This window comes from Mesocricetus auratus, unplaced genomic scaffold (assembly GCF_017639785.1).
Source record: "Mesocricetus auratus isolate SY011 unplaced genomic scaffold, BCM_Maur_2.0 Super-Scaffold_4256, whole genome shotgun sequence".
Lineage (NCBI taxonomy): Eukaryota > Metazoa > Chordata > Mammalia > Rodentia > Cricetidae > Mesocricetus > Mesocricetus auratus.
The window spans coordinates 8,087,854-8,112,996 of NW_024429182.1; the positions used below are offsets into that span (position 1 = coordinate 8,087,854).

At 41.6% G+C, this 25,143-nt stretch overlaps 1 protein-coding gene and 1 long non-coding RNA gene across 7 annotated transcripts in view; one reads left to right on the forward strand and one right to left on the reverse strand.

Moving 5' to 3' along the window:
- The window catches only part of Add3 (adducin 3), a 110,393-nt gene that overhangs the window by 38,586 nt on the left and 46,664 nt on the right, over positions 1-25,143 (reverse strand). Inside the window, exon 1 of one of the 6 annotated variants that reach the window (XM_021229833.2) lies at positions 12,696-12,819. The exons of 4 other annotated variants lie outside the window; for them this stretch is intronic. The gene's annotated coding sequence lies outside the window, so the exon portion shown is untranslated. Of the gene's footprint in view, positions 1-12,109; positions 12,206-12,695; positions 12,820-25,143 lie in introns of those variants that run through there. One more of the 6 variants, XM_013115377.3, reaches the window with a different exon arrangement.
- LOC121139361 lies at positions 1,816-12,116 on the forward strand. Its single transcript, XR_005876315.1, has 4 exons — positions 1,816-1,953; positions 2,692-2,787; positions 9,373-9,544; positions 11,613-12,116. It is a non-coding gene; the product is annotated as an uncharacterized LOC121139361 (long non-coding RNA).

Consider the following 25,143-nt stretch of genomic DNA (forward strand, 5'->3'; position numbering starts at 1 on the left):
AAACCAAGTGTGGTGGTACAGCCTGTAATTGTAGGACCTGGGAAGTGGAGGCAGGAGGATCAAAAGTTTACGGTCATCCTTGACTACCTGGCAAGTTCCAGCTTAGGCTGGGCTAGATCCTGCTTTAAAACAGTAACAAAGAACCAAATCATATACTTTAAATAGGAAACACATATGATGGGTGATTTATATCCCTATAAGATTATTATCTTAAAAATCCCACTAGAGAAGCTCTTGACTAGCTTGCAAATTTGGAGTGAGGCTATATGCAGAGCCTCCACACGGCCAGAAACTGTTACAAACTGCATTTGTAACTTCTAACTAACCTGCTCACAATACACCTAGGTTATAAGCAATTCAAACAAAAAGACTACTCATAAAAGCCTTTCCAAACTTCACATTCTTGGTCGTTTCAACTGTTTTCCAATAAGGAGAGACGTTCTGCTTTCAAGTCTCAGCCTACGGCCTCACACTTGGAATAATAATCAAATGTCAAGACTTCAAAGCAGCACTTGGTTAATAAACAGGCGCTGTTTATTGTGGTAGCTCTTCTGACCATTTCTATGGAATGGTGAGGACATTTAAAGTTCTAGAAAACAACTAAGACCCTGTACAAACTGTGACAAACCATACTCTTAGCCACTCAAGTTTTATTTAAGTTCAAAAAGTCACGGGTTGCTTTTATCTGCTAGCCACAGTTTTGCAAATAACCGACATAAAAATGATCAAGACACGAAGCTGAGAAAATGAAGCAAGTAACCCTGTCATTAGACAATGCAGACGGCACTTTCTGTGCCCCCAAGAGGGAGACTTAATTATCCCACAGCACACTACATCTTACTGCTGCTGCGGCTGCTGTCGCTGCGCCACTTCTCATGCACTATGTTGGATTTGAAAATCATATTTTGCAGATGAGACCAAATTATATGTCAAGGTGGTGATTTTTTTTTTAAAGTACAGTGCTCAAGGTATTGCACACTGGTTCAAAATCATAGCAATGGCATTTATTAGCGTTACACATCACTCAGATTATTCCATGGACTAAACTTATTTCTTCAATGAAATTTAAGTGAACAGGCCCATCATACCATACTTGCTTATACTTAATAAATGCCCCTGGCACACAGATGGCGCCAAAGGGAAGGCTGAAGCTCAGTGGTCCATGAATGGCTGTATTCGTCTCTCAATTCAGTATGTACAAAGGGATGTAGGAGTGAGGTAATCGTATAATGGTCTGATCCAAATACTGAAGGAACATGCTTTTCCTAAAGTGCTAAGTTATTAAAGATATAGAAATGCCCACTAACATTTTATTAATATTGTGTCCTTTCTTAGTCTTTAAAGACTTGGAAGCAAAAATCAACTAAAGAATTAGCCCAAATTTGCTTTTCTCCAGATTGCATAGCAGTGAGGAGGTATCAATGAGATGTGCTTACATATGAGGAGGTATCAATAATGATACATATATACATTCAGCAAGAGCATGCTCAACCTCCTGGAACAGACCGCTCCCACCACCCTGTACTACGTACTCATGACCTTTCATCTTATATACTAGCTCCTTTTCCCATTAGTGCTCAATAAAACACGCTAATAAGCTTCCTAAGGGTAGACAGTATTAGGAGATGAGCAGACTAGAAAGTGTAATGCAGGTGACAATAAGTGCATCATAAAACATTGCAGTATATTCCACACAATTCTGAATTCTAAGTGCATCATAAAACATTGCAGTATATTCCACACAATTCTGAATTCTAAGTGCATCATAAAACATTGCAGTATATTCCACACAATTCTGAATTCTAAGCAAAAAAGAACAGTATGTAGGGTAAGGGCCTTTAGCTGAAAGGCAGAGAAGACCACACAAGCACTGCTCAGCATTTTGGAAATTGGAGCTGTTAATCTTACCGATAACTGCTTATCACATACAGGCTATTTTATCTCCAAAACTAAGTAAGCATCTCTTTGAAAGCTTGAGGGCTTTATCATGAAATGGGCTTGGAAGAGACTATGTTGCGATCTAATGAGTACAATATACCAAACAAATGAGGGGGTGAGGAAGCCAGGTAGGTGATACAGAAGCTAGAGGAAGGAAGGAAGATGGGTAGTTTAAGGCCAATCCCGGGTTAATCCTGACTCAAGAAAAACAACAAAGAAATGAAGGGAAACTTGGTTTATAATGGGTAAGGTATGGAGTCTGGTGTGGTGGCTCATGCCTGGAATCACAGCACTCCAGTTCAAGGCCAGCTTAGGTCACACTGTGAGTCTGTACAAGCCTGATCTATAGTGTGTGACTATGTCAAATAGGGAGGGGAGGGGAGGGGAGGAGAGTTGGGGAGAGACAACAAGGTTCAAATGGTAGGTAGTAGAGGTGCTTGCCCACAGGCCTGACAGCCTGATTCCTAATCCTGGAATCCCACAAGGTGTCAGGACAGAACCAACTCTCTGAGAGGTGTCCTCTGACTACACACACACACACACACACACACACACACACACACACACACACACACTAAAAAATTTAAAACCACAAAACTCTAAGATGGGCACAAAAATAAACTTATGTATACACATACATGCTGAAACTGTAATCAGTAATTCATTTTTTGTAACCATACACTTTCAGATATTGTGTTCTATATAGATAATCTCATTTATTCTGATGGACATTTTCTCTATATATTTCTTTAGTCAATTGTTCTCAACATGGAGTATTTGGAAATGGTTGAGGAGGAAAAGAACTTTTCCTTCCATGAGAAAGATGACAGAGATCAGTGGATTGATGACGTGAGTGTGCCTCTCAGACATTTAGTTTGCTATTGAGTCCCCTAGTATCAGTGAAATTTTAAACAGTGAGATCTAGGAAACAATCCAGAATGTTGGCAGTTCATGATAAATGGGACTTTATATGGGAAGGAATCATTGGAGACTCAGGGTTTAGAGAAAGATTCATCACTCCTAGTTGCTAGTAATACCTCAAATCTTTGGCTTACTATCCCAGGTACTCCTCCTGGGGATAATGATCAACCCCCACATATTTCATGAACTTAAGTCTACTTAATTATTTGTGCAGGACTAAGTTTCAAAAATCAAAACTCCTTGCTTTTGACATTTTTTTCAGTTAATGTCTGAAGTAAAAATTTACTCTTAAGTATTACTGCAATATCCATACTCAGCATAAAATTTTTAAAAATCAATATTAAAATACAAGTGATATAGAAAACTTCACCAAGCCCTCACTTACATTTTTTGTTTTGTTTTTCAAGACAGGATTTCTCTATGTAACTCTGGCTGTACTAAAACTCACTGTGTAGATCAGGGTGGCCTTGAACTCACAGAGATCTACCTGCCTCTGCCTCCCGAGAGTTGGGATTAAAAGTGTGTGTTGCCGCCATCACCACCTGGCTTATGTCTATTTCTTAAGATAGCATTTTTTTTGGTTGTTTGCTTTTGATAATTTGGTTTGTTTTGTTTTTTGGCCATGAACTTTCATTCTTCTTGCCTCCTATCTCCCAAATTCTGGGATTATAGGTATTCTGAAAAAAAAAAATCCTGTTCTATTCAACCTGAAGAAAGACACAAGGCACATTACTAAAAACAAGATGGACTTGTAAAAGGAAACCGTAACTCAAAGTATAGGGAAGGGGGTTGTTACCATCCATTGTACTTCTGGGTTTTATTGCTAAGGTGGTCACTGCGGTCAGTGGAGGTAGGAGATGGGTGGATAAGGGGAACGCGACAAAGCACCTTACTTTGAGAAGGGAGAAGGGTCTGGAGAAACCGCTCAGTAGTTCAGAGCATGCACTGTTCTTGCAGAGGGCCTGGGTTCCACGCCCAGGGCCACACTGGCCATCTCACAACTGCCCCAGGGGATCTACTGCCTCTGACGTCTGTAGGTGCCGACAGTCAGACATGCATATGCGTGTGCGTACACACATGATTAAAAATGTTAAAAATGAGCTGCTGGTGGTGGCACAAACCTTTAACCCCAGCACTTGGGAGGCAGAGGCAGGTAGATCTCTGTGAGTTCAAGGTCAGCATGGTCTATAGAGCAAGTTCTAGGACAGTCAGGGATATACAGAAAAACCCTGTCTCAAAACAAACAAAATAAATAAATCTTTAAAACAAAATTGGAGGAAAACACATACAAAATTAAAGAGAGACACTGATCTATTTAAGTATTTCAGCTAGGGACTTTTGGCTTTCTTTAGCATAACTTACAAGACACAGCTGCTAAAGTCAGCACATTTTTACTACAAAGGGGTCTGACTCGGGCAGGACCGTCCAGCCTTTATATGTGGACTGGTAAGAGGCCTACAAAACCATAGCTCCATCCGAGTTCTTCTTGGAAATCTAGTGCCGAGCCACAGGAGTGCACTCATTAAATGCAGAACTAGTGCCTAGAAATCACTTCAAGTATTTTCTGGTGATGATCAGCGAGGACAGAAACCTGATGATAGCTTTTAAGTGAAGCCCACAAAAAGACAATCTCGATTACCCGAGAAGTGTTTGGTGGTGTTGTTTTTCACAAAAGCAGTTTCTCAAATCTTTATTTGCCCCCCCCCCAAAAAAAACCCAATGCTTTCGATCTCAGGTTTCTCTTTGCATTTTTATTGTTACTTCGTGTGCACATGCGTGTGCCAAGGCAGCCTGTAGAGGGCAGCAGCATCCTCAGGAGCTGGTTCTCTCCTCTCCTAGTGGGCTCTGGGCTCAATCGCAGGCTGCAGGGTTTGTTTAGCACCTGCCGTCTCGCCAGTCCTGAAGCCCAACTCTGACATTCCACAGCAAACAGATAGTTCCCAGCTTAGGATGGTTTGCCTCACATTTTCTTTAATTTCATGACACTGTGAGAGCAATATATATCCAACAGAAATGGTACTTCGGATTTTGATCTTTTTTATAGTCCTAGCACTATACAGTGGGATAATTTCCTTTTTTCTCCAGTGAACTAAAACCTTTATTAAGTAACTTCTGATATCAGAAAAGTAAAAGAATATTCATTAAACATAATTTATTAGTGCTTTGGTCACCCTATGGGATACTCCTCTCCCTCTTTAAAAATCTTCTTCCTTTATTTTTTTTATTTTGTGTGTATGTGTGCTTGCATGTATGTCTAGGCACTGCATGCATGTAACAGTGCCTGAGGTCAGCAGAGGGTGTCAGGTCCCCTGGGACTGAGATTGGACAGTTATAAGCTTCCAGGTTAGGGTGGGAACCAAAGGCAGTCTTACACAAAGCTCTTACACACTGAGCCATTTCTCTGTCCAGAGCTGTTTTCCCTGGCTACTGGGCCAGCAGTAATCCATTCTTTCCGTCACCCTCTCAACCACAGTCAGTCAGTATTCTACAGCATACCACGCTGCTCTGCTATTGTATTTGCTAGGTAAGTTTATGAAAGCATTTTCAGTTTATGAAGGATTATAGGAATTAACCCCATCATAAGTTAAAGAGCATGTATACTGAGTTGGATTAACAACTGTCCCCAAGCTCCAGGGCGAATCCCAGCACTCAGGAGGCAGAGGCAGGCGGGTCTCTGTAAGTTCGAGGCCAGCCTGGTCTACCAGGACAGCCTCCAAAGCCACAGAGAAACCCTGTCTCGAAAAACCAAAAAAAAAAAAAAAAAAAGAAAGAAAGAAAGAAAATGTTATGTTAAGATTCTGAACAAAAATATGTTTGTAAATCCCTGTGAAGATGTTTCAAAATGAATTCCAATCATAAATACAAGTTGCAACAGGTTTTACTGCTTCTGTCATAACTGAAATGTTAAAGCAGGTATCAGATCATAAAATATTAGTTTGATGAAATGTCCTTTTCCCAACATGAAAGCCATTTAAACCCCCGCCTGCAGCTTCAGCAACATGCTGGGCTCTGGCCCTCAGGCTATGAGAAGCTGTAAGGAGATGATGGCTTAGTGCAGCGGAGTGTCAAGTCCATGCTGCTATTGGATCCTACACTGGTATTCGACTTAATAAGAAAGAGACAAAAGTGTGGCTGGATTACTACTAATTTTTAAGATCCCCTAAATCATTCTTGGGTGACCTAAATCCCTTCCTTATTTTCAAATACTCAAATGCAAAACTCTCCAATTGCTTCTCCATGTGGACTTTTACCAATTACCACCCTCTGCCAAAAGTTCCCTGTGTTCTGCCTACATGCCAGGGCTTGACAAATCCCTCATACTCACTGTTAACATAACTGGCCTCTTTCCAATTGCCTTTTGTTAAGAAGCTGACCTCTTCTCAAGGGTTTATTTACCTGAATTCTACATCTTTGCTCAGTCACTCTGTCCTATTTTAGTCTGTGTTTTCTCCAAACCACATTGAAATAAAAATAACCAGAAGGGAAATGCTCACTAAACAGTCAACATTTCTTGAGCTCCTATTGTTGTTTAACTGCTTCAGTGGAGAAGCATGTTTTCATTCACGGCAACTCACATAGCCCTGAGAGGTGAGTGCTGTGATCTCAACTTCTATTGATAAGGAAATGTCTCAGCTGCCTTTCACGGGGCTGGAGAGAGGGACGGACGGGTCAGCGGTTAGGAGCACTTGCTCTTCCTGTACAGGATCCTGGGCCCTGCTTTGCTTCCCAGGATCCACACCAGGGAGCTCACAGTCACCTCTACCTCCAGTTCCAGGGAAGCTGACACCTTGCGAGAACTCTGCATGCACCAGGCACACACATGATGTTCATACATATACGCCGGTATTAACACATATTAAGAAACGCTATCAATTCCCAAATTAGTGTATTGGCAAATGAATTTTTAATTGTAAAACATTTGAAACTGAAAATGACAGCACATGAGGATTTGACATTTCAAAAGAGAATTGAATTTGCGGATTTCCCTTGTTTTACACCAATTTCATGGTGTGTGTTAAATTTATATTGGGTTTTTAAATGAACATTTTTCGTGCCACCAGGACTTATTTGAAGTGATGTGCTGCTGTTTCTCCGCACAGGCGAGTGTTGGGAGTAGGCCTGCAGAGGTCGTGTCCTGTCTCTCCCCCACCATCAACGCTTCAGCATCCTTTCCCACCAGGCTCTTTTGAACATGGTGACTTTAGTGTGCTCAGCAGTTACTGATGGTCCAATGTATTCTGAAGCCCAGCCAAAGCTTTTTTTAGAATAATACTCAAAACAAAGCAAATATTGGCTTAGTTATGACACTTGTTGTTCTAAATGTTAATAGCCTATTGTTCACTGTGGTTGTCTCAACAAGATAATACATTGAAAATCAGCATTTCCTGATAGGAAGTGAATTAATTCCCACTGTGTGTCACAGGACTCTAGGCAAACACTGGGCTGCATCAGAACAGAGTGGTGATGAATCTGATTCTGTCCCCTTTGCTTCCTCCTCTTTATCCCTCTCTCTAAAATGGATTTCTGCTTCAGCTCAAATCATACTCAGTTTGTTCATTTTGCTATTGCTGAACTGTTTTCCTAAAATGGCTTCAAATGCTTAAGCAAAGTTTGTTCAACACCCTGTAGCAGCATCCTGTATATTCCTAACCATGAAGAACTTCCTTAGTTGTAAATGCCACAATAGATGGGATAATTGACAAAGAAGCTATCAGGGTGTGTCCTCAAAACCTAGTCTCTATCACCATTTCCAGGGTTTTATTTTGTATGAGCAACTGTTTAAAGAAATCATGTATGAAGCACAATAATCACAAGCTTCCTTTTCTTACGCATTCTTTAGGAGGAACAACTGAACTTTAACTTATTAGTTCAAGTACTACAGCACTGTTTAATTCATTTAGAGTGCGAGTAATAAGCACAGTCCCTAGCAGATCCGCATACAGAAGAGCACTGTGACAGTACTGAAACTGTTCTAGCAGCCTTTCAAAATCACTGAAAATGCTCTTTGTTTTCACAAACTCAGATTTTAACAAGTTTCTTTGAGAACTTGTACAAGCCAGATGATAATAGAAAACAACAAAGAGATGGAAGTCAGGCATGGTGCCACATGTCTATGGTCCCAGCATCTGTGACTGAGACAGGGGAATTACAAGTTTCAGGAAAGCCATGTCTATGCAGCAAGGCCCACTCTCAAAATAAGAATGAAGAAATGGAGTGGTCAGGAGAGCCCAGTAGGGCCAAGTCAGTCATCAGGACACTCACCATGTACACAGCGCTTGACTCCTAGGACAGTAATATACCTGCCTTCTATACGACAGTCAACACAGAAAGCAGTAGCTACTTAGCATTACTTGGATAAAGAGCAACCTGAGATTTTTTTTTTTTTTTTTTTTTTTTTTTGGTTTTTACGAGACAGGGTTTCTCTGTATTGTTTTGGAGGCTGTCAGTCCAGCCCAGCCTGGAACTCACAGAGATCCGCCTGCCTCTGCCTCCCGAGTGCTGGGATTAAAGGCGTGCGCCACCACCGCCCGGCTGCAACCTGAGATTTTTAAATACAACTATTTAAGGTATACCAAGCCTTCCGCCAAGAAGCCAGTGCAACAAACACAAACTCAAGACTCCCTCCCCTACTGCTAGGCCTTCAGAGATGGCTTAGCACAGATGCAGTTCTCATGTCATTTGCTCAGAACAGGTATTGTCCAACTCTGTGAGGTCGAACTGAAAGAGGCAATGCTGAACACCTATGGATGATGCGGCAAAAGCCCCAGGCCTTGTCACCTTTTAACTTTCCTGGCAGGGTAGCCCTGTACAGCTCACTTCTCAGCCTGCTTCCTCAGCACTAGGTTAGAAAACTGGCCACGTCAAGTAGTGCCGAGTTCAGCACTCAAGGAGACAAATGAGGGGGCTAAAATTTAAGACATAACTTTTAAAGCTGATTTGTAAAGTTCTATGTCACACTTATTTGCATGTGTACACACACTCAGCACGTGAAGAGCTCAGAGGTAACTTGTAGGAAGGGTTTTCCCTTTCTATCAGGTGGTCATCAGGCTTTGCTCAAGTACCGTCTCACTGGCCTGTGGAGTCACAGTCAAAAGCCTTGGGATAATCTCTTAAGAGCTGGAACTTAAAGGCACAAGGACCCACTTTAAAAGCAAGTATCACCCCATATATTTTTTTCTCCCTCAACTATTAAAGCTCAATCAAAAGATTTGGTTTTACTTTTGGAATGGATTTTGTATTATTGAAAAAGAACTGTCAGAAAAGGACAGTTTCTGTAAAAATTTAGAATACTCAAATACTCTCTTTTACCCCCTTAAACTTTCAAATAGGCCATATGGCATGTCAAATAAATTACATCCCAACACACACACACACACACACACACCACACACCTTACTTATCCCTTATATAATTTGGCCCCTATAAGTTAAATCACTATTCCAACAGAAAAGCTATGAATATTAAAACTGAGAGGGACATTAAAACTCATGTATCCAATCTCTCAATCTACAGATGGTGAAGAAGGATAAAAAGAGGTGAAGTGGCCTGCCTGCAATCCCGTGGTCTCACAGTCAAGCTACCCGGCTTCAAGTCCAACACCCTTTCACTATTGTGAAGAAATCATCCCCTCTCATGCATGGCTAGTAGGAGGCCTACTCTTGACTGTCTCGTCAGACGAGGGAAGGTGGGTGAGGGATCTCTGTTCTCATGAAACACCGTCGTCCTTCACAACAGTCCTTGGGCTCTGATAGCAAAAGCACATCCAAAGCAGGGATACATGGGAAGCAACTTGGAAATAATCCAGGCACCCATCAAACTAAGAGCAACCAATAGGCAGCCTATCTGAGCACGCACTGAAGCAGTGCACAGCACGCACTGGACAGCTCCTTGGGAAGCGAGAGCTAAACACACAACAGCAGGAGCAGCTTCACTTCACACGCAGCTTAAAGTCTGAGTGCACACAGACAGACAGACAGACACGCGCAGACATCTGAGTGCACACAGACAGACAGACAGACACGTGCAGACATCTGAGTGCACACAGACAGACAGACACGTGCAGACATCTGAGTATACACAGACAGACATACACGTGCAGACATCTGAGTGCACACAGACAGACAGACATACACGTGCAGACATATGAGTGCACACAGACAGACAGACACGTGCAGACATCTGAGTGCACACAGACAGACAGACATACACGTGCAGACATCTGAGTATACACAGACAGACATACACGTGCAGACATCTGAGTGCACACAGACAGACAGACATACACGTGCAGACATCTGAGTGCACACAGACAGACAGACAGACACGTGCAGACATCTGAGTGCACACAGACAGACAGACACGTGCAGACATCTGAGTATACACAGACAGACATACACGTGCAGACATCTGAGTGCACACAGACAGACAGACATACACGTGCAGACATCTGAGTGCACACAGACAGACATACACGTGCAGACATCTGAGTGCACACAGACAGACAGACATACACGTGCAGACATCTGAGTGCACACAGACAAACAGACACGTGCAGACATCTGAGTGCACACAGACAGACAGACACGTGCAGACACACCCTTTGGGAAGTAAAGTTAAGGGCACTAAGGCGTTAAGGGACATTTGTCACACATTCTTTTATATTTCTTCACCATTTTATATGTGTATTTTCTCTTTAAAGGAACACTATAATTGCAAAATTTGGCCACTATAAAGATATTCAAAGGTATGCAATGACAATGATAAACAACAAATGTACATTACAGCAAAGAAAGGACGTATAAGGCCCTGGGCAGCAGTGCCCTGGTAAGGAAGGCGAAGGAGGGATTCACACTGTGAGTCTGACAGTTTATACCTAGCCATACTTACCATCATAGCTCCTTCTTTAGAAAGACCTTACATACCTTTCCTATCAGTCTTCAGGAATAAGGCATGGCATGGATGAGGAGACTTTTGTTAGCATTCTTAGAGAAAACAAAGGATTTGGGAAGCATGGTAAAAATAGTCACTATTTTTATATTATGTAATTATCATAAGAAAAATAAGAGTATTAACAGAGATACAAACTACTGATTTTTACATTAAAGTTCCAAATAGTCTAATTAAACATTTAACAACAAACTAGGTGTCAAATTGTGCTCTGGCACTACTGTAAAAGCTTAAGTCCAATTCTCTTCTCCTATAGGTAAAGGTACAGCAGAGTTGTTCGGTAGACCAAAGTTGACATATTTCAAAATCAAACAGAAAACAGTAGACTGTTTTCTTATTACATGACAAATTTACTTCCAAAGTTGAGTGATACACGTGTGGGTTGGGTCATGATGCAAAACATATTTCAGGCAGGAGTTTAAAAGCCACTTAGCCAAGTCCACACAAAAAGGAACTGTATGCTTAGCACAGAGGATGCTCAGGCAGGTGGACAGCCACATCACACAGGCTGGCCTCATTTCCACTGGGAATCCATTTTCTTGATGAGGAGGTGACATACAGTCAGAGCTACACCCCAGACACTAGAAACCAAAATGTCTGACATTCCTGCAGGTAAGTCTAAAACACAGCTTTGGTTTGCTTGTCATTTATAAGAAGACCTGGATTGGGAGCTAAACAATGTTTGCTCAGTTCTAACATGCTCTCTATCAAGGTTTCTGGACAAGTATGTGTTGTTACAAAGAGGTTTAGGGCATTTTAATCTGGAAAATATCTAAGAATGCTAATCTGAATTCCTAATTTTCTAGGTGAAGAAAGTAATGTCCAGACTAAGCTCGTCCCGACTGCATTCTTAAGTGACAGCAGACTTTTACTCTAGTCTCGCCGTCTTGTGAGATTAGAGATGGCAACCTTAAAAACAAGTGCCACAGAGGAAGGTGAAGCAAGGCGACGATGGTCAGGAAGTTTAAGAACAAAAAAGATGACACAATGTCACCCCAGAAGCTTTACAGAAATCCACCAGTTTCAACATACAATTATGATTCTGACTGAGGCAGGCTGTTAAACTTGCTTGCACTGAATGGGTGTGTCTCCCCCTGAAGGAGTATACAATGAACAAATAACACAGAGAACAAATCTCAAATCTCGACCTCTCTCAACATGCCCATGTTGGTTAGTACCTAACTCAACATTTTATAGACATTTAAAGCCCAGCTACAAACAGAACCCAGACATCTGAGGAGAGAGGTTGAAAACAATTTTCAGCATGGACCTCACTGAACAATAATTCTACACTTCAACTTACCATTCACGTCACAATTCTGGAGAACACAGAGCCACGGAACCGACGGAACTGCCCAGGCATGGAACACAACTTTGGGCTGAGCCTGCCCCAATTCTTCCAACAAATACCCAACAGCAGCAGGACAAAGCATCATTATGACAGAGAGAAAGGCCCTTTAGAGGCTGCCTTCTTTTAATTCAATGAACCCACTCTTACACACAGAGTTCATGCCACGATGTCTCAAAATGCAGTACTGTCCAATTATGCTATAAAAGTGACTAACACATTCAATACAAACCCTCTTTAAATACTTTAATGTTACAATATTAGCACACTTGGAGATTACTGGTATTTTCCTTTCTTTAAACAGTCAATGACACCCACAAACAGTTAAAAATAAGAACAAGTAGACAAATGGTATGAGAAAATAAAAAGCAGACAAATGACCTAAAAGAAAATAATCAGCTGGGTGAGAAGCCACAGCCTACTAAAGACAAGTACTGCTCGTGCTACTTGTAACTGGCACAAAACTGACCACCTCTCTCTCGGCTCTGCTCCCTCCTACACTGGTAGTCACAGGTATTACAATATATAACCCACTACTTACAAAACCTCTGAAGCCTCTGTTCACTGCTTAAACTCGTTTTCATGTGGCAGTTCTGATGCAATGCTGCCCTTAAAATGATCTTTGTTTTAAACAGCGAGATATCTACACAGTGTGGTTAGTGCAGGGTGGGGCCCACTCTGGGGGAAACAACACACCCAGACAGATTTCACACAGAGCAAACTGCACATTAATATTGCCTCAGCATTTTCCAGGGCCTCAGAGTCAAAACTCATTGGTTAATTCCTCTCAAAGTAACGGAGGAAAACTGCTGTCTGTAGATCAGCTTTCCTGCCAAAGCATGAACTGCAGGCTCATTCTGTTTGAGAGGAGAGAGAGGAGAGAGAGGAGAGAGAGGAGAGAGAGGAGAGGGACTCGTTCTGATAGTCCACACAGCTTCACTACTGAAGTGGACTACTGTAAAGGAAGTCCAACCATGCTAGCTTCTAAGTTTAGCAACTGCAGTTTTTACATATCTCAAGGTGTCAGAAATATAGCTTGCTTTAGAATATTACTTTAGGGGACTGGAACAACGCACACTATCCATTTTTTCTTCCTCACACAGAAAAAAATTAAAGCATTACACTTCCAGTTAGCAAGAGTTGCCTTCAAAACAAAGAAGGGCGAGTAGACAGCTCTGTGGGTCAAGCCATTTGCTGCTAAGAAGCCTGACGGCCTTAGTTTGATTACTGGAACACACAGTGAAAGAGGTAGCTGACCCCTACACGTTGTCACCAGACCTCCACATGAGCCTCAGCACATGTGCAAGCCCCCCCCACACACACACACGAGAAAAGGGATGTGATTTATGGACTTGTTTTGGTATGACATTAAAATGTATGGATAAAAGGGAAAATATTTTGATAGGCATCACTTATATGCATTACATTTAAAATTTTTTACAGTCATCTACTTTTATAAGAATTTTAGTTTAGAATTTTTTGTATAGCCGGGCAGTGGTGGCACACACCTTTAATCCCAGAATTTGGGAGGTAGAGGCAGGTGGATCTCTGTGAGTTCAAGACCAGCCTGGTCTACAGAGCCAGTGCCAGGATAGGCTCCAAAGCTACACATACAAGTACTATATAAAAATTTGTGTTTAGTTTTTCAGTATTAAATTTATCATTGCACAGTAACTATTTAAAGTTACTTTTAACAAATACCACTTTTGCATATGCACATTCAGAAATGCCAATTAATTTTTCATTCAAATTTTATAATCAGCCGGGCGGTAGTGGTGCACGTCTTTAATCCCAGCACTCGGGAGGCAGAGGCAGGCGGACCTCTGTGAGTTTGAGGCCGGGCTGGACCGACAGCCTCCAAAACAATACAGAGAAACCCTGTCTCGTAAAAAACAACAACAACAACAAAATTCTATAATCATACAACTGAATGGGTTTATCTGATTTAACTATCCAAGCATGTTTTTCTTTGTTTGTTTTTTATTTGTTTTGTTTTTTTTCAAGAAGGATTTCTTTATGTAGCCCTGGTTGTCCTGGAATTCACTCTCTAAACTAGACTGGCCTTGAATTCAGAGATCCATCTGCCTCTGCCTCCTAAATGCTGGGATTAAAGGTATATGCCCCCACTGCCTAGCTAAACATGCTTTTCCAAATTGTCATGGATTGTTTACATATAATGTAAAACAAACAGAAAAGGTTTTGATAGAAAACCAGGAAAATATGTTTAATGGTAAATATCATCATATTATTCTCAGCAACTGCCACCCTTCATATTGAAAGAATAAATCACTATGGAACACTGGGTGTCTTACAATTCTGAGAGGTGGCCTGAAACACCCTTTAAGGACATTATGAAGGTGGTACCCATTAATCTAGCCTTTCATAGATTATGAGGTCACCCCTGACGAATGAAAACGTAACTGTTCCAAACACTCCTTGGCAGTGCAAGTGCCTGGCTTGACCACTCTCCCCCAGACGTTAATTATGAACCTGCCGCCGTCCTGTGTTCTTGCTCTTCTCACCCCCAACCCCAACAAGCCAAAGGTGCAGCTGGGCATCCATTAAAAGAATCTTGTCTCGATACTTTTGGATTTGCACCGCTGGGAATGTGTTTTCAAGTCAAAATTCACTTTCACAGCTGCAAAGGAAATGACAGGAGAAGAAAAACACAGCCAATACATATCAGCAATTAATTCCATCCACAACTGCCCAGCTGTTTGTGCATGGAGGAATCAGTCTGTTTCCTTTTGGGGCTCTCACCACTGAAAATTGATACTGCACATCCAGAGACACAAGCTGTTTGTAACATGTCAGGAATGTGCACAAGATCACACAGAGTTGAAGAGACAAAATGAAAACCAGATTCAGTTTTCTTGGAGCTTGTCGGTATTATTTCATAGTTTTAAAAACTCAAAAACACCCAAATCACAGAGAGAAGAAATATATTTTTAAAAATCTCATTTCTGAATATTACCCTTTCAACAGAGAGGAAAATCTGCCAATGACATTAGATTTAGTAACAAGAAGAGACACACTGGTTTGTTGGCATAGACAAGGTATGGCATTCTTGGGAATCCATATGCCTCTAGGAAGTTAAATAAAGCTAATACTTTTTTGGACATGTGCGCACACACACACATACACACACACACACACACACACACACACACACACACACACACACACACACACCCCAAACATTTCATGTGAAAGCCACCAGGCAATGGTACTCATACCACAATCATGCAGTAAATCAAGTTTTTCTAGTTAGTTCAGACATTATTTGACATAAAGGTATACCTGTCTATTTCAAAGATCCACATATATTTATAGATCCAATCTTCTAGGGTAATGGTCAAGGAGTGAAAATTTTCTTTCCTTTTGCTCATCAGCTTTTTGGATTTTAAGTAAAAACACTCTTGAGTGGTAGAGGGCTTAACAACTATAGTAATGAGTCATGCAACAAAAAGTTAATCTATGCCCTCTCTCTGTCCTTCAATTACAATTTTATCTGAAATATCTGTCATTTAAATCTTTGTAAAAATTGCTGCACTACATTTTCCTGTATAAAATAAATCCTATTTTCAGTACATTAAATGGTTATGGCTAGTTATCATGAAAATTAAAAGAAAAAGATGGCATTTTTTAGAAAAAGAAACTCAACTTGAGTCCTGAAAGTCTAAAGCTTCATTTGTTAAATAAATGCACTTTAAATATGTGGTAGACTGAAAATAGAACACAGCACCAAAACCAGAGCTTTTTCCTCCTCGGTAAATGTCATCTAGTTGAAGACATACAAGGAAGGAAGCCAACTGAGTCTCTGCTCATGTGACATTACCTCTACAAGTATGGCATAACCATTAGTGACTGAAATTTTTGTCTGGCAACTTCCAGCTCTGTGAGACTCTCAGTCTAACTTAAAATACCCAGGGGAAGGAAGGAACCTGTTCCCCGCCCATGAGATGGTTAAGGCGGGGTCCTGTCTTTAGAAACTGATGAGTTGCTTGTTAGACTAACTCAGGATTGTCTCTGGGCTGGGGATGCAGTAACAAGGGTCTTCATTGAGGACAATGACAGGAAATTAAAGTGAATATCTAAAAACTAGCTTATTACAACTTTAAATTTTATTTCTATATGTATGTGTGTGTGCACGTGCGTGCACATGAGTGTGTATGTGTACATGTGTGTAGGTGCCTGTGGAGGTCAGGTATCTGAATCCCTGGAGCTGGGCACCAAACTCAGGTCTTCTTGAAGAGCAGGATAGGCTCTTAACTATTGAGCCATTTCTCTAGTCTTTTAGGTTTTAATTATACATTTACTATTTCATTACAAAAGTTTAAATATACAGCAAATTTAAAGAAATTTTACACCAAGCACCATGCAAACATTGCTTAGGGTCTGCTCAAAACACTGTTTTGTATTAGTTTTGTCACATCATCTCTACCCATCTGTTAATTTATTTTAAAAGCTAAGTGTTCCTCAACAACCCTAACTGCTATAGAGGTATGCAATGTTACATGTATCTCCAAATGTTCCCTCACAGTTCCTGCCCTACTGCCCCAGAGGCAAACTCAATAGCTAGGCCTTTGAAACCCTTCATTAAACTATCCTGCTGTGCTACACATAGCTTGTACTTGGTAACAAAGAAGGACAACTGGCAGGTATGGCCCGCCTAGGTGGGAGGAACCTAAGAAGACATTACAAATGAAAAGTGACTATAGACTCAGCTACTTCAATTACTCAACTCTGTAGGTGAATAAAGCAAACTTCAACTGCTGTGATTTGCCTCTCTAGGGCACTCAACCGGTCAGTTGTTACTGACGACAGAGACCTAGAACCTGCTCACGTAGCAGCTCTTGCTAATGGGAACGCAGGCAAGCGCAGGAGAGAAGTCTACTGTCTGAGATTCAGTTTTGTCAGCTACAACTAAGAGAATCTGAATGTGTAAAGTCGACTGTGTTAAAGCAGAGCATCTGGAGTCTAAGGCATCCTCAGCTCTGTGCTACCCCATGTTTGGCTCTCATTTTTACATGCAAATGTTTATACACATAGGTAGAACCCTGCCCCCACCCAGCATAGTAAACTGAACCTACGCCCTCGTACATTAGGCTAGGACGCCATCACTGAGCTATACCCCTCACATACACACCTTTTTTTCTTTCTTTAACTTTTTGGTTTGAGACAGTTCAGTTGCCCGCCCTGGGTGGCTATAAACTTGTTCTGTAGCTCAGGCAAGCCTTAAGCTTGCAATCTTCCTGTCTCCACTTTCTAGGCCTGGCTAGAACCCTTTACGCATTGTTACAGCAGATAGTGTAAAATGTACCTGGGGAGAAAAAAGGGAGAGGTATTTCCTTTTTGCTACCAGATCTGGAGGGAGAGGTACAGATTAATGACTGTGCAGTGACTAGTTAATGTGTAAATACTTTCCTCTTTGTCTGCATAAAAAGCTCCTTTTGCTTAATGTGGAAAAAAGATTCTTCACCAAGGAACCAAGGACGCATTCTGGGCCTCGTTTTGAATCTAGCCTCTTTCTTGGCCTACTGAACAAGGTTAAAGCCCTTCATGTATGTTTCCATAGTTGCTTTGTCTAGATCAGTGGTTCTCAACCTTCCTAATGCTGCAACCCTTTAATACAGTTCCTCATGTGGTAACCCCAACCATAAAATTATTTTCATTGCTACTTCATAACTGCAATTTATGCTACTGTTATGAATCATAATATAAATATTTTTAGAGATAGAGATTTGCCAAATGGGTGATGACCCACATGTTGAGAACCAGTGGTCTAACTACATACAGAGGTCCTCATGATGGCTAGCTGCTTCCAGGGACTCCTCTACTCATTTGCAAGTACTTGTCAAATCTAACCCAGAGCCTCTGGAATCACCTGCAAGTGCATAATGAATGAACACATCTTGGAACAGGTATTCAGTTTCAGTCAAGTAGCAAACTCACTATGGTGGAACGCTAACCAAGAAGGCCAAGTGTCAGAAGACAGGGAAGCAAAACAGAAACAGGAGAGTGACAGGCATGTAATGTAAATGAGCAAACACGTATGCATCAGAGAGGCACCGCTGGAATAAGGATGCTGTTGGGAGCTTTACATACAACCCCACAGAGAAGATTAAAATCAGAGAGGTTAAGCAAAAAAGGTCACAGAACCAGTAGAATCAAGATTATAATCAGACATGGGTAGGCAAAAAGTCTCTGTAGGTAAAGGCACTTGCCATCAAGTCTGATGATCTGAGTCTGATCCCTATGAGACCAAGGTAGGAGGAAAGAACCGACTTCCACATGTTATCCTGTGGTCTCTGACACAGACACATACAATTTTCATGACAGGCCTACTTCATACCTAGTGTGGAGACTTGATTAAAGAAAACTCAGTTCTGGGAACAACTGAGTTGTATAAGAGATTTAGCTGAGAGAGTAAAACCCAAAGGGAAACAAGGAAGTCTGGACAAAGGTAGCCAAGCCAACGTGCTGATAACCGTGTTCCAGCAGGGTCAGCTTCACAGGACAGCCTGCCCTACCAGCTTGAGTCAGAGATGCTTCTGAACTGTGGGAGGCTCGGGAGCAGCTTTACTTTCTCAGGGTTTGTTTCTTTATCTGTTCTCAAGGGATGACACACACAGTAAGACAACCCTGGGTAACTTAGGAAGACAAGCTTCCTCTCTGTGTTTGTGAACTGCAATTCCTGTGTGACGATTTCTCATCTGAGGAAGAAACTGGCTCTACTTGCCCTATGACGATGGATTATAAATAAGGAGGCTGCCATCCCAGTTTAAAGCCCTCCGATGACCTCCAACACAGCGCTCCTCACACCTACTCACACCTCCTGCTCACTGGTATACCTGATGCTTAGCTAATTAAAGGCAGGGCCTCTGAGCAAAATACAATGGATGGTGATGTCCTTTCCTCTGTAGCACTTGGTACCCTGCTAATTGTTAAAAGAGACAATCCAGAATTGAAAAGGAAGGTCGAACATGATGGTAAATACCTCTTATCTAGTACTCAGGAGGCAGAGGCAGGTAGATTTCTGTGAGTTAGACAGCCTGATCTAGCATGTTTTAGGCTAGCCAGAGCTACATAGTGAAACCCTGTCTCAAAGCAAACAAAACCACTGAGAATTTTAAGGAGGAAGCAATTCTAGAAAACAGGAGGTTAAGGATGAATGAAAGATGACCAATGTTCAAAATAGGCCCTTTTGCTGGACCAAAACCAAAGAAACAACATAGCCTAGTGATTAGCAAACCTATGGTGTCCCACAGTGATATCCGCAAATCATTAACAGTAGAGCTTGGGTGTCATCACCATCTTCAGACAAAAGTTAATCAAAGTATAAGACTGCTCTGTATCGCCATGGCTGCCGAGTGAGGTGAAAACAAACAGGCTTGAGGTCTTCTGAAACCAGTGCACCTCACTAAACAGAAAAGGAAGGCAAGTGGGGCTGCAGAGACGCCTCACAGCTGAGCAGCTCTTCCGGGGACTCACGTTTGCTTCCAATTTCAGTGCGGGTGACTCCAGCTGAGAAAGCCCAGTGCCCTCTTTAGACCCCTGCAGGAATGCATGTGCGTGCGCGCACACACACACAGAATAAAAAACAACAACAAAATTAGTACCATTAAAAATACCTAACACTATGGGTCTGGTGATATAGACCTTAATTTAGTTACTTGGGAAGCTGAGGTAGGGGTGGGGGTTAAGTTCCAAGCCTGGACTACAGAGTGAGTTCAAGGCCAGCCTAGGCAACTAAATGAGACCCTGTCTCATTTAGAAAGTAAAAAGAGAGTCAAGGATACAGCTTAGTATTAGAGACCTGCATGGCACGTACAAAGTCCTACGTTCAGTGCATTTATGAATAAAATAAAATAAAGAGACTGAGGATGTACTCAGTGACAGGCTCTGAGTATGATTCCTAAAGTAACAACGCAAACAAACAAAACTTTAATTGTGAAAAACAAAAACTCTGTAACTGTAAAAATGTATATAAAAATCAGAAGAGCCCTCTGAGACTGTGAGTGCTGTCAGCTGTGATGTTACGATGTGGCCCAAGGGTCTCGGCCTACAGTCCTGACTGGGGCAGAGCTCTCCACTAGCAGTGAACCCTTGGTCTTCCTGCTTCAGTCTCCCACATGATGAGATAATAGACCAAAAAACCCCAAAACACAAACAAAAAGCAACACAAAAACCAAACCACACAACAATAAAACCCCAAACACAAAACAAAACCATGAAATAAATGCACTATAGGCATAAATATGAGTCAAGCAATTTTCTGTAATGTTTTGTTTTCTAAATCATTTCTGAGGTACACTGCCCCAGTTTTAACTGTGACAACACAATGAGGAAGTTACCTTGAGGTTTTGTGCTCAGGGTTTGCTACTGGTAGGGCAGGCACTTGTTCAGCAGTTCGAAAGAATGCATTCATCCTGCAGTTTCTTACCTAAGTACCACTAGTTTGGATCATTGCATTAAGGGGGTGGGACTATGGAAGAATGTTCATGTTGCTACTGTTGCTACGAAACAAATCTCTGAAAGATGCTTTACACTTCGATAACTTGCCCTTGCAAATGTTCTACCTCTTCCTTTTTAATAGGAGGGAATGCATTCTCATAAATGGTGGCTGTACACATCCTCCTGGAAAGCAGACCCAGCCCTGCTTCAGTGCCAGCGAGGGTGACAAATGACAACTAACTCAGTTTAGCTGGAGCTGCAGAGATGGCACTGCTCCTCACAGAGCACACCTCGTCCCTGACACCGACGTCACACTGCTCCTCAGACACCTTTTCTCCCGTCTCCTCCCTCATTCTTCAGCCCAGGCACAGTTCTGTCTTCAGTGAAAAGTATCTTGAGGTGTTTCTCCATTCTATAGCTGGTAGATTTGTCTGTCAGCTACTGCATGATAGGAGATTTAATCAAAACCAAACCAAAGCAAAAATGTTGTCTAAATATCTCGGATTTGAATTTTGCCCCCAACTATTATTAAAGTTTCAAGTTGCTCTATGGTAAATCTATGCTGTACTTATCAAATGGTCATTCCAAATTTAGATGTTTAAAACTTAAGTTTAAAGTCTAAATTGGAGGCATTGGTGGCACACGCCTTTAATCCCAGCACTCGGGAGGCAGAGGCAGGCAGGTGGATCTCTGTGAGTTCGAGGCTAGCCTGGTCTACAGAGCAAGTTCCAGCCTCCAAAACAACACAGAGAAACCCTATCTCAAAAGACCAAAAAAAAAAAAAAAAAAGGAAGGGGAGAGGAGCTGGGATAGACATTTGAAGCACGCATGTTTCTAATTTAAATAAAAACAAACAAAACAAAAAAGTCTAAATTGGTAAATCAATTCACCAATAAAATATTTCTTTTCTTCATTCTGCTTGAATTCGTTTATCCTACTAAGAGCTTATTTCACACCTACTATGTACCACAGAAGAGTAGGAGGCATGGAGGAGGTTGCAAGAAACAAAATGAGAGAATGCCCCAATCCTAAAATGTTAGCAATTTAGTGGATATGAGGAGGAGGAAACGTCAACAATGATTGTACAGGGTATTAGTGGTACCATCCAGAGAAAAAGGGCATTGGGAAAGGTTCTAAGGATGCTAACTTGATTTAAAAAGCATAAATGCTAAGTGGGGGAGGGGAAAGACATTCAAAAACAATATACTTTTGTTTGTTTGTTGAGACAGGGTTTCTCTGTGTAGTCCTGGAATGTCCTGAAACAAGTTCTGTAGACCAGGCTGGCCTCCAACTCAGAGATTCACCTGCTCTACCTCCTGAGTGCTGGGATTAAAGGTACCCCATTGACAATACACTTAACCTTGTATTTTATATGCAGCATCTCATAACACTAAAATATGAGAAACTGCAATTGATATAAAAGAAACCATCACTGGTTAGCAGCTCATAGTGCTTTTTGTAATTTTACTGACTAGAAACTTACAATCTGTTAGCAAACTCCACAACTTTGTGTCACGTGCTTTTACTTCTACCTTGATCTTTGACCCACATGCTAAGAGCCATGAACAATACTTGTTTTCACCCTGAGCGAACCAATCTTAGAAACAATTCAGGCCAATGATCAGGAAAGCTGGTCACACTCTACTCTACCACATAGTCACCACCACAGAAAGAGGCACAAGAATGCTCTAGGCGAATGTTCTAGGTTGACATCAAGGTCAGTAGACTAAGGCACACTCAGTGTGGGAAAGCCCAGGCATGGTCAATGGACTAAATACTTCAAAGGGATCAAGCATAAGCATGCTGGGTCTAACAGGGAGGGCCAAGAAGAGGGAGACAACACTGTTAACAGAGCTGTTTGACAAGGCACCTAAGAGATGAACTTTTGTGGACGAGAACAAAGGAAGTCTGGAGTAGGCCGAGATGTAGCTCAGTGACTAAGATCCGCAGCTCTAGTTAGGTCTTCAGTGACTAAGATCCGCAGCTCTAGTTAGGTCTTCAGCTTGACTCTGAGCTCTGGAAATAAGAGGGGGAGTGCTAAAATGGTGACAAGGAAAGGTGAAAGGAATTATGTCACATTACTTGTGGGGACACCAGACTGCGGCAATTACTGACAGTTAGATATTTTGATCAAGCTATTTTTTTGTTTTGTTTTTCGAGACAGGGTTTCTTCTGTGTCATCCTGGCTGTCCTGGAACTTGCTCTGTAAACCAGGCTGGCCTCGAACTCACAGAGATCCGCCTGCCTCTGCCTCCAGAGTGCTGGAATTAAAGGTGTGCACCACCAACACCTGGCAATCAAGCTATTTTTGTTATGAAAATTTCATAATATTTATGCTCACACATCAAAGTATACACGAGCCCCCAATTTAAAAATTCAAAGAACATGGTGATCATTTATAGCACACATCATCATGAGAAAAAAAAAACTACCTACAAAAGAGAAATTAGGGGAGAGTTATTTATGTTATGTGAATTCTTTAGAGTCTTTGCCAGGTTCTTTTAAATGGTAACCTCCTGCATTTAGTCGCAGTTACTGGGGTGTGGCCAACTTTGGGGAACAAATAGTTTTATAAGAAAAGCCACCTGTGATTTACATCTATGAGCTCACTCACATGTATAATATTTAAGCTCTAACAACAGGGGGAAAAAACTATTTTGTCTTTTCAAATGTTGACAGTTGAATGCCGGACCAGGAATTTCTCCATGAAACGTGTATCTTTGAGACAGCATATAAGTAACTTCCTCAGAAAACACAGACAAAGAAAGGTCACAAAACAACTGCTTCTGAGGCGGTCCAAAGCTGGGTGGGGTGAGCAAAGCACAGAAGAGACTGAGCGCAGGGTGGTGACAGGAGATAAGGAGATCTGAGATGAGTGGGGGCCACGCCCACACCGAGCTCTGTGGCTGACTTCAGGGGTGAGACATGAGCAGGTCAACAGTTCTGGTTTTGTTTAGCTAGAAGTTTGCACAATCCTACAAACAGAAGGAAAGTGAAGGAGTGTTTCTAACATAACAAGTTAAGATGTGTAGGTAGCTATCGCTTTAAAAATATTTTTTAAAAATGAATGACTAATAGAAATAGGATAAAGGGAGTCAAAGCTAAAATAACTGCACTTTTAGTATTTCAGAAAGACAATATGGACATCTTATAGAGGAAAATGAAAAACAGAACTTGGAGAAAAAACAAAACTCCATGTTAACTCAGGGAATTATCTACTTTTTCATGTTAATAGCCCTTTTACTCCCATGAACTATAACATCCGGAAATAACAAGGCCCTAATAAGTGACAATGACAAAAATTTGGGGTGTCTGGATAAGTGCAACCTTTTCTTGCTCTGATTCAAAATCTAGCAGCGTATAGAAACAACTCTCAATGTCTGGGCCTTTAAAATTTATTTCAAGATTAGCAGGACTTGGCTCTGCAGGGTTCTTTCCAAGCTGTCAAACTGTTAATCTGTACCAACAGCTCTAGACTCCTCTAAACTAATTCTTGTAGTTGCAATACAGCATGCGAGATGATGCCTTACTGAAAACAAAGGGGACAGTAGAGAAAGCCCAACATATTTAGAGTGGTTTTTTAAGCTCAATGGTAAAGGGTTTTATTTAGTTTGCCTGAGGCCTGAGGCCATATGCATGACGAGAGGAGCGAACACACACACACACACACACACACACACACACACACACACACACACACACACACACACACCCCTCCTATCCCAAAGCAACCAACCAATCAGCTTGTGAATGGGAAGCAATTGTTACCACCCTTTACTTGAATTGTGTGTCTAGAAACCACATGATGGATTTTAGAAAGGCCTTCTGTGAGAAGAAAACGACTTTTTCAGTCTCAACTTTACTATTCTCTTCGCTATACTCTCAGAAAGGGTTCTGTGTAACTGGAAGGTTGCGCATCCTCGTCAACGAGCAGGTGCTTCACGCTTCTGGTGACGCCTCTCTTGTGGATGATTTACTACATTCATCAACTCCGCTCCTTCTCCAAAAGCATCAATTAACATTCGTTATAGAACTGGAAAAGGGGCACCATCCACTCAACAGTGTTTTCTCTTCCTAGAACACAGAAGTCAAGATGTACCTGATAAAGCAGAAAGCGGTCGGTACACCTAGACTACCGCTTTTAACACAGAAAAGCAGCAGCTCTTACATTCCGGCTCAGACTAGAAACAAAAGTGTAGCGAGTGATGAGGAGAGGACCCTGACCTCTGTCTGGTCTGGTGGGGTGCTGCAGAGGGAACCCAGGCAAATGTTCTCCAACTGCGCATCGCCCCAGCCTGAAAAGGAGCTCTACAGAGCCATTTCCATGTAATTTCATCTCCCTATAAACTGCCTAAAACTCACAGAAGGGTTACGACAGCCAGTCAGGACCTAGAAGCCTTATCTTTCTAACCACCAAGTGGAGGAGGGGAGGCAGAAATAATTCCTGCTTCACATGTGTGTTTCAGCCCATCTGTATGCTAACTAAAAACAACTTTCAAAATTCACTAACAGTTAAGTGTTGACAAAATAAC